The sequence below is a fragment of the Ranitomeya variabilis genome, chromosome 4 (genome assembly GCF_051348905.1).
Source record: "Ranitomeya variabilis isolate aRanVar5 chromosome 4, aRanVar5.hap1, whole genome shotgun sequence".
In the NCBI taxonomy this organism is placed as follows: Eukaryota; Metazoa; Chordata; class Amphibia; order Anura; family Dendrobatidae; genus Ranitomeya; species Ranitomeya variabilis.
Genome location: NC_135235.1, coordinates 749,957,653 through 749,966,615, shown reverse-complemented (window position 1 = coordinate 749,966,615; position 8,963 = coordinate 749,957,653).

Here is an 8,963-nt window from a genome sequence, read left to right as displayed (position 1 = left end):
AGTCGCTATTTAACCTTGCTCCTCTGTCACTTCCATGCCGGTCAACATTGTAATCAGAAGCCTTTCTGTGCATGTTCCTGCTGCTAGACAACTCCCAGCTAAGTTGGACTTTAGTCCTCGTTTGTTTTTGCATTTTGTTCCAGTTCACAGCTGTAGTTTCGTTTCTGTGTCTGGAAAGCTCTTGTGATCTGAAATTGCCACTCTGATGTTATGAGTTAATACTAGAGTCTTAAAGTAATTTCAGGATGGTATTTTGATAGGGTTTTCAGCTGACCATGAAAGTGCCCTTTCTGTCTTCCTGCTATCTAGTAAGCGGACCTCAATTTTGCTAAACCTATTTTCATACTACGTTTGTCATTTCATCTAAAATCACCGCCAATATATGTGGGGGCCTCTGTCTGCCTATCGGGGAAATTTCTCTAGAGGTGAGCCAGGACTATATTTTCCTCTGCCAGGATTAGTTAGTCCTCCGGCCGGCGCTGGGCGTCTAGGAATAAAAAACGTAGGCAACGCTACCCGGCTACTGTTAGTTGTGCGGCAGGTTTAGTTCATGGTCAGTTTAGTTTCCATCCTTCCAAGAGCTAGTACTTATGTTTGCTGGGCTATGTTCTCTTGCCATTGAGAACCATAACATAAAGGCCTTATTTTTATTTTTATTTTATTCTCATTTTTTCATTTTTCACTATTTCTTATTTTTATTTGTTTATCATTTTTATTTTTCATTTTTTTTTTCATTTTTTCCTTCAATTTTTATTCTCAACTTTTATTTTTCATTTTTCATTTTTTCTTCAATTTTTATTCTCAATTTTTCATTTTTTATCTCAAAAAGAAAAATCAATATTTAATAAAGTAATGTCTAATACAAGTATATTGCTTTATCAAATATAATGATCATATGGTTTCATTATATAAGAAATGTTTCAATTCTGAGTTAAATACAACAATTCTTTCACTCATTCATTCATTTATTCATATTTATATATATATATATTCTTATTTTGGTTCATGGCTACACATTCTTACATATTATTGGTTATAGTTTATTAATAAAGTTTTAGTAATATCAGCATTTGTTACATAAAAGACACACTGACATATATGGGTTCATAAAGAAATTACACCCATGACATAAAAATGTCCTTTTACATGAAGAATATGGTTAATAATATATTATCATTTTCCATTATTATTATTATTATTTTATTTTTCCAAATATATTATTGAGTCCATATTAATATTCCGATAATTATATGGATATTATTGATTGCTATGGTAAGCTATGATATTATAGGTTAGGAAAATTACCAGATTTGGTATAGAATAGGGAATGAAGACTTCAATCAAGATATTAAAGTTACGTTAATAAAGACTTTTCATATTTTTATATTCAATTAAAAGTTACAAGAAAAAAAAAGACGTTATCCAGAGTTCCACAAGGTAACAATGCTATGATAGATAATAATAGACTGTGTCAAATACAATTCATGTCACCACACACAACTACAGCATCCATCACTGACAAGTATGAGTACAATATCCTACCTGCCAACCATGGAGAGGATGATGATCCTATGATGCTAAGATGAACTGTGTTATTATGTTCCAGTGGTTTCCTATCACCTATAAGACTTCCATGAAGGCTGGTGGACGATCGTTGATTGTCAGGACGCTACAACCCTGACATGTGTCCGGTGCACTAAAGACTGGTTATGGTGCTATGTTTAGCAGGGAAGAGTCAATTTAACCCTTGCTGTGCTGACCAAAAACACCTGTTCCAAGACCACTACGGATGATATGGAGATTCCAGATGATTTCCAAGGCGAGCCAAAGTAAGTCCAGGTCTCTAAAGGTGACACTACACAGATATTAAAGCTACATCACATCTATGAACTTTGTTTTCTTATCAACATTTGAATTTATGGACTTTGATTGACACATGACACACAGTCTCTACAATATCAAAATGAAGACCAGATGACATCAGATGACATCAGACCTGAGATGCTTCAAGTAGACATAGGGAAGTATAATCACATATATTTTATCTGAATATTAGTCACGGCTTACCATAACATGAATTTACATATCATTATATTATTGAATACGTAGAACAATATTATTATTATTATTATTATTGATATTATGAACACTAAATTATTTTGCTAAAGAAGAAGAAAAGAAGATATTAATATATTTAATTTGAGGGTTCCAATCAATGTCTTTCACCCTCAAAAGGGGGAATTGTTAAATAATAATTAATTGACTTATTCTTGGTCTTGATGCAGTATAGAACACATTGCTTCATGCTGACAGTACAAAGAGCTATTTATGTATATAGGAGCTCAGAGCATAAGTCCACTCCATATACAGGGAACACGTGATCTGTAGAAAAGATATATAAGTGTCTCTTAGGAGGGTGTGGGGGTCTTTTGTCACGTGGGACTGTCACCTCCCATCTTCACCTCATTCTCTCCATGGATGTCTGACGAGGAAGCAACAGCTGATAGCTGCAGCCATTGTTATGGAAATATTAGGGTTGGATAAATATATCCCTGTGTGTGCTGTGGCCGCTCCCAATTAGACTGAGTATTTTGAGCGCTCATCAAGAATGGACTGTACACAACTGTGACAGAACAACATTCCATCAATACTGATACTTTATTGTACATACATAGTTTTATATTTTCACATAGAAAGGAGTGGTTAGGGGTTGTCAGGGGTGGTTAGTTAATTATCATATTGTCTAGCTCCTCTGTCATTGGTTATCTAAACATATATGGAATATTGTGATTAATGCTCATATGACTGCTGATCAAGCAACTAAACTCGAGTTCTCTGTCTAGGACAAAGTGGAGACACCTGACACTGTTGGTCTGCCGTTTCAGCAAGATTCAGCTAGATTCTAGGCATTATCTCAGACATCTGACCCGATTTCCTGTTTTTAAGATGGAAAAACACCATATGATCTGTCTGGGTTATATCAGGCTTATATCAGTTCAGTTTGTGTCAGCCATTTTAAACCATTGATTATAATGTATATATTAGTTGTGAGCATATAAGTATATATTTGATTATAGAGGAGTATACATGCAAGTGAGATCTACATGATATATATATTTCTATCACAAGCCCCCCTTAGATATCACTTGCCCTAATCCTAGCCTCCTGTCCCAAAGCGCTGCAACTCTTTTGTGCTGTTGGCGAACTGACACAAGCCTAACGCCTGTGCCCCACTCCATACAGACTTTTCGCAAATGGGCGGTCAGGAGATCTGTCCCTAACGGGGGTTCGTTGCAATCAGTCTCTTAGTCAATAGCATGTGTAGTGAGCGATGTGCAGTCTTTATCAGGTAGGTCATCTCTTCGGTCAGGCAGGGCATCCACGACATCATTCTGGCTTGGGTGTCATCTTCTGGTAGGGGAGCTTTCTTGCCATGCGATGAGTGGATCCAAGCGAGTCTTCCCTCCAGTTTCACAGAGTTTGGTGTCATCAGCAGCACTTGAACAGGACCATCAAATCTGGGATCGAGTGGTGTTCTCCTTACAAGCTTTTTCACCAACACCCAGTCTCCTGGCTTCTAGGAGTGCATACCGGACACTGAATCTGGATCTGGCAATGAAGAAAAAAACTCGAGAATGGATGTTAGCAAGTTTCTTGGTGATTTCAATTACATAAGCAGACAAAGTATCATATTACATAGTCAGCTGCTAAGGGAAAGGATACCCCTAACCTGGGACTAGACACAAACAAAATTTCACATGGTAACAGCTTTCCTGGGCCTCTGGGAGTGTGCCTAACACTGAGTAGTGTGATTGGGAGTGTGTAGGCCTAAGTCTGACCCTACTGCTGACTAGATCTCTCATGTGAGGTTTGCTGTGAATGCGGGTCCCTCGTCACTCTCTATCACTTCTGGGACCCCATAGCTGCATATCTCGTCTCTGAGAGTAGCTTCTTTGCAGTAGTCTTTGCTGACTGGTTCCTCACTGGGAAAGCTTCTGGCCATCCTGAGAACACGTCCGCGACCACAAGGGCATATTCGAATCCTCCACTTGGCGGCATCTGGATGTGGTCTATCTGGATCCTCTGGAAGGGGGTACAGTGGTCTGGCAAGTTGATGTGTGGGAACTTTCTTCATTCTTCCAGGGTTGCATTTGCCACAGGTCAGACAGCTGTTTATGAACTTGGCTGTTAGGGTGGAGATTTCTGGGGCGAACCAGTAAGCACCAATCGGATCATTCATCTGTGTCTTTAATCTGTGTGTGGGCCCAAGTGCCTACTGGACCACCATAGGGTGCATGCTTCGGGGTAAACAGGGTTTGTAGTCCATTTAGTATACCCTTCCTTCTTCATGTGTTGCTCACTTCTGCATCCAGCATTCCTTCTTGTCCTTTGGGGCTTGCTCTTGCAACTTTTTTGAGCAGATCCCAGGATGTCATCTTGTCAGGTTTCCTGTCTTCAGCCGTCCTGTAGTAGCCGTCCGGCTCTACGACCTCTTCCACTTGTCCATATTGTCTTCCCTTGACTGTTTCTTTGGCTGTCATATCCGCCATGTTGTTGCCTCGTGCCCCTACTGTGTTCAGTTTTCCATGCGCCTTGACTTTTAGCATTGTCACCACTTTTGGAAGTTGAAGTGTGTTCAGCAGGTCCTTAATGGCTCCATTGATGCTTCACGGTTGTTCCGCTGGCTGTTATGAAGTCCCTTGCAGCCCAGATGGGTCCGAAGTCGTGTGCTATGCCATGCAAGTACCTTGAATCGGTAAACATTTTCTCAGTCTTGTCTTCTGCCATCTGGTAGGCCTTCATCAGCGCTATCAGTTCTGCTTCCTGGGCTGACAGACTGGGCGGCAGACTTCTGGACCACAGGATCTCTTGATTGCTGGTCGCTGCACCTCCCGTGTGGAATCTTCCTTCATCATCTGCAAATCTGGAGCCATCCACATAGAGGATCAACTCTGGGTTGGTCAGTGGCTCTTCTGCCACCTTGGGTAGTCCTGCTGTTTCCTGTTGCATGATGCTGAAGCAATCATGGTCATCCGTCCGGAGCAAATTCAGATCCCTGCAGAAGGTATCATGCAGATTTTGATCAGACTTTTTATCTGAGGATCCGTATCTGTATCCCCCTTGGGAGTGGGAGTAGAGTGGGCGGATTGAGGACTGTGCATTTGGAGATGGTGACATTGTTGGGCAGGAGTAGAGAGCACTGGAGGCGAAGATGCCTGGCGGTGGAGAGATGTTTTAGCTGGGTTTGGTTGAGGATTGCTGAGATGTCATGCAGAGCCAGGATTTCCAATGGTTTTTTCCACTGATGTCAGTAGTCCTGTCCAGGAGGGCGTGTGCTGCAACTGCTGATCTCATGCGGGAGGAAGAGGCTCCCCTTGCAACTGGATCCAGGCAAGCTGAAAAGTAGTCCGAAAGTCTCTGTTTTCCCCCCTGAAGCTGTGTCAGGACTCCAGTAGCAAGGCCTTCTCTTCTCATCAAGTAGAGACGGAATGGCTTCTTGTAGTCAGATAGGCCTAGTGCTGGCGCTGAGACTACAGAGCCTTTTAACTTCTTGAACGAACTGAAGGCCACATCTGTCTGGAGGAACGGGGTCACGCTGTTTTATTCACACAGAGGCTGCATTAGGACGGAAGCATCAGGGATCCAGGCTCTGCAATATGAAACTAGACCAAGGAAGGCCTGTAGCACCTTTGGAGTTGTCGGAGGGACCATCTTCTCCACTGTGGTCTTCCGGTCATCTGTCAGGTGTTTCGCCTGGTGCGCAATACAGTGTCTCTGGAACGTAACTTGCTTCAGACACCACTGGACTTTGTTCTTTGAGATCTTGCAGTGCTGCTCCGCCAGGCAGAGTAGGAGATACAAGGAATGGGCTTTACACGTGTCAAAGTCAACTGCACAAAGGAGTAGATTGTCCATGTATTGTAGCAGGGTTACTTCTGCTTGTTCTGTGACTCAGTTGGTGAGAACTGTGGACATTGCTTTGGTGAACTGTGAAGGGCTGTTCTGGGCCCACTGTGGCATCACTGTCCATGTGTGGTGTCCCCCCTGGTGCATTAAGGCAAACAGGAACTGGTCTTCCGGATGAGGGGGAACACTGAAGAAAACCTTAGCCAGGTCGGTCACTGTGAACACTTTTGCTGTGGCAGGCACATTCGAGAGCAGAGTGTGCGGATTCGGCATAATTGCAGTTTCAAACACTGTGGCGTCATTCTCAGCTCTCAGGTTATATACCATTCTGAACTTGGCTGGCTCTCCTTTTACAGTCTTTTTCTTGACGGGGAAAAGCGGGGTATTGCAAGGCGATTTGCGAGGAACAATGATTCCTATTTCCAGGTGGACCTTCAGTTGGTCAGAGGCAGCTTGACTCTAGGCCTGGCCTGGGCCTTACGAGGGTACGGGGTACATGGCTTGAGTGACACCCGTACTGGGGCAACTTGAGGTTTTTCTCACGTGCTGGGGTCCCTTAGACCATAGACTTTCTGGTACTACATCCAGTACCTCCTTGGGTAGGCCTCATTGGTTGCTTAATGTTCTTGTAGGGCCGCCAGCATGACTCTTCTTGGGTCAGGGATGAAGAAAGTGTCACTGTCCCATCTTCGTGGAACACTGTGGTTGCCTTCAGCTTCTGCAGTAGGTTCGCTCCCAGCAGGTTGAGTGGAAGTTCCTTGACACCACAAACTGGGACAGGATAGAGTGTCCTGGCTGAGTGCACACGCTCAGTGGCTTTGTAAGCTGAGAAGGTCTGACTTGACCATCAATGCCCATGCGAGACACAGAGAATTCTGATAGGCAGGTGGGATCAGCGAGTTCCACAGGTGTCATCACACTTCTGGCTGCACCACTTTGGATCTGACAACGCCATCCATTTTAAGGGTAATTTGAGGTACTGGTCTTGCAGATGAAGTTTTACATGTCAGGAGCGTAGTGTCTTGCAGACCTGGCTTGCTTGCCTCTGTCCTATGGACGGGGTACTTCACTGCTTTCTGCACTTCCTCCTTGACCTGTTTCTCTGGACCAACTCTTGGATTGCATGGGTCCAGTCTCTTCGGGGGCGTGAGTGCTTTGCACTGGTTCTGGAAATGGCCAAACTTGCCACAGATGTAACACTTGACACTTTTTCTGTCTTTGTAGGGTGGTTGCGCTTTCAGGTCAGTGGTCACCATGAGAGGGGGTGTCTTCTGCACCCCTGGTTGGGACTCAATCCCTTTGGCTACTGTGGACAACGGCATGATGGATACTGTAGCGGCAGCGGGGTCCGGCCTGCTGATTGAAGCTGCGGTGGTAAGACGGGGCCTGCAGGTGCATTCGTGACGAGGCCCGGGGTGCCATGAGACCGGCGGCTGCATCCAACCCAAGGTCTTGGGGCATTACAGGGGCTGCGGCTGCATCTGCCATCACTTCTTCCTCCTGCTCCGACATAGCTTCTCCCCTTTGCTAACCTTATTGAGGTCGGTGTCTCCTCTCTGGAGTCTGCAGCGGTTCTTCTGGTGGTGTGTTGGTCGGCACTTTGCAGCGTCTTCACCTCTGGCTCCCCTTCGAGCGTTCTCAGCAGCACGGCACCCGTTTCCTTCTTCGCGCTCTTTGTGGTGCTATAATGGTGGCAGTTTTGGTGACAATCGGCAATAGACAGTCTCCTAGGCGCACATAAAACATTTTTTCTGGGTCAGTCCACTGCTATTGACCTGTTCCTAGGCCTAGCCACTATCAGTGGTTTCCTGATTGGCTGTCTCAGTCCATGCCCAAAGGCCTGTGTATCTGGTCATGAATGGTGAAGCCCAAGTCTTGGAATACTTGCATTACTCTGCAATGAAACTTCTTTACAGACTCTGTCTTTTCTTGGCTCATGTCATGGCTCACTCTCTGAGCTGTTCAATTAGCTGTGGCCCTGACTTCCAAGCGTGTACGTCTGATTCTGCTGGAAGTTTGAATTGTTCCTTCATGATTGGCCAGAGTGCATCACCTGCTTCTATTTTCATTCATGGCCCAGAGATCATTCCAGCTGGCTGCATATGTTTACTGCTTCTGCTACATTCTTCGGTAAAATGGCATGGGATGCATCCCTGGGTCTGGAAGATTGTCATCTGACTTGAAGTGCAGTGCACATAGTGTAATGGTGGTGCCTCTATCTGCCCCTGCATTCTTGGTGCCTGTGGGCTTCTTTTCTAGTACTAGACAGCATGTATGATGTTCCCTCTTCATCTTCATCAGAGGAATAGTTGTGATAGCTTGTACTGGGGTCATACACTGGCTGATATTGGACTCAGAAGTTGCTTTTTTTTTTTTTTTTTTTATGTGAGGATGTCTCCCCCCTTGCTGAAGCTATGATGGATTAGGATTATAGTTTCATGTTGGTGTGAATGTGGATGTAGGCAGCTCTGACCGGTGCTGAAGCTGTACATTATCAATACATGGTGATATCAAAGTTCATGTAAAACCTTAAGGGTTACAATATTGTTGACTGTGAAATGAGGTAACGGAGGATCTGTCAGTGAGCTCGTTCCGATATCATTCCTCCCCCCTCTGCACCCAGGGCTGAGCTGACTGCTGCCTGATATGTCTGGGGCTGCCCACTGTAGGGGGGCTTTCACCTTCTTTCCCCGATATCACAACTGGCAATGGCTGGACTGTGCCAGGGACACCTTGTGCTGTAAGCACCATATTGTTTGAATTGGGCGTTGGCCCAGCCGGCAACACGGAGGAAAAAAGAGGAAGAAGAAGAGGGAGGGGTTGAGGAGTGAGACAAAGGAATAGTAGGAAGGGAGAGAGAGAGAGAGAGAGAGAGAGAATGCGGAGAGAAAAAGACTGACAGAGAAAAAAAAAAAAAAAAAGAAAGAGGATAGAGGAGAACAACAAGAATAATAGAGAGGAGCAATTATGCCTTCTCCCTGTAGGGAGAGACGGGGCGCACCACATACTGTGCAAAAATAACTACCTAAACCATGGATTCTGCTAAAAGCAGACTG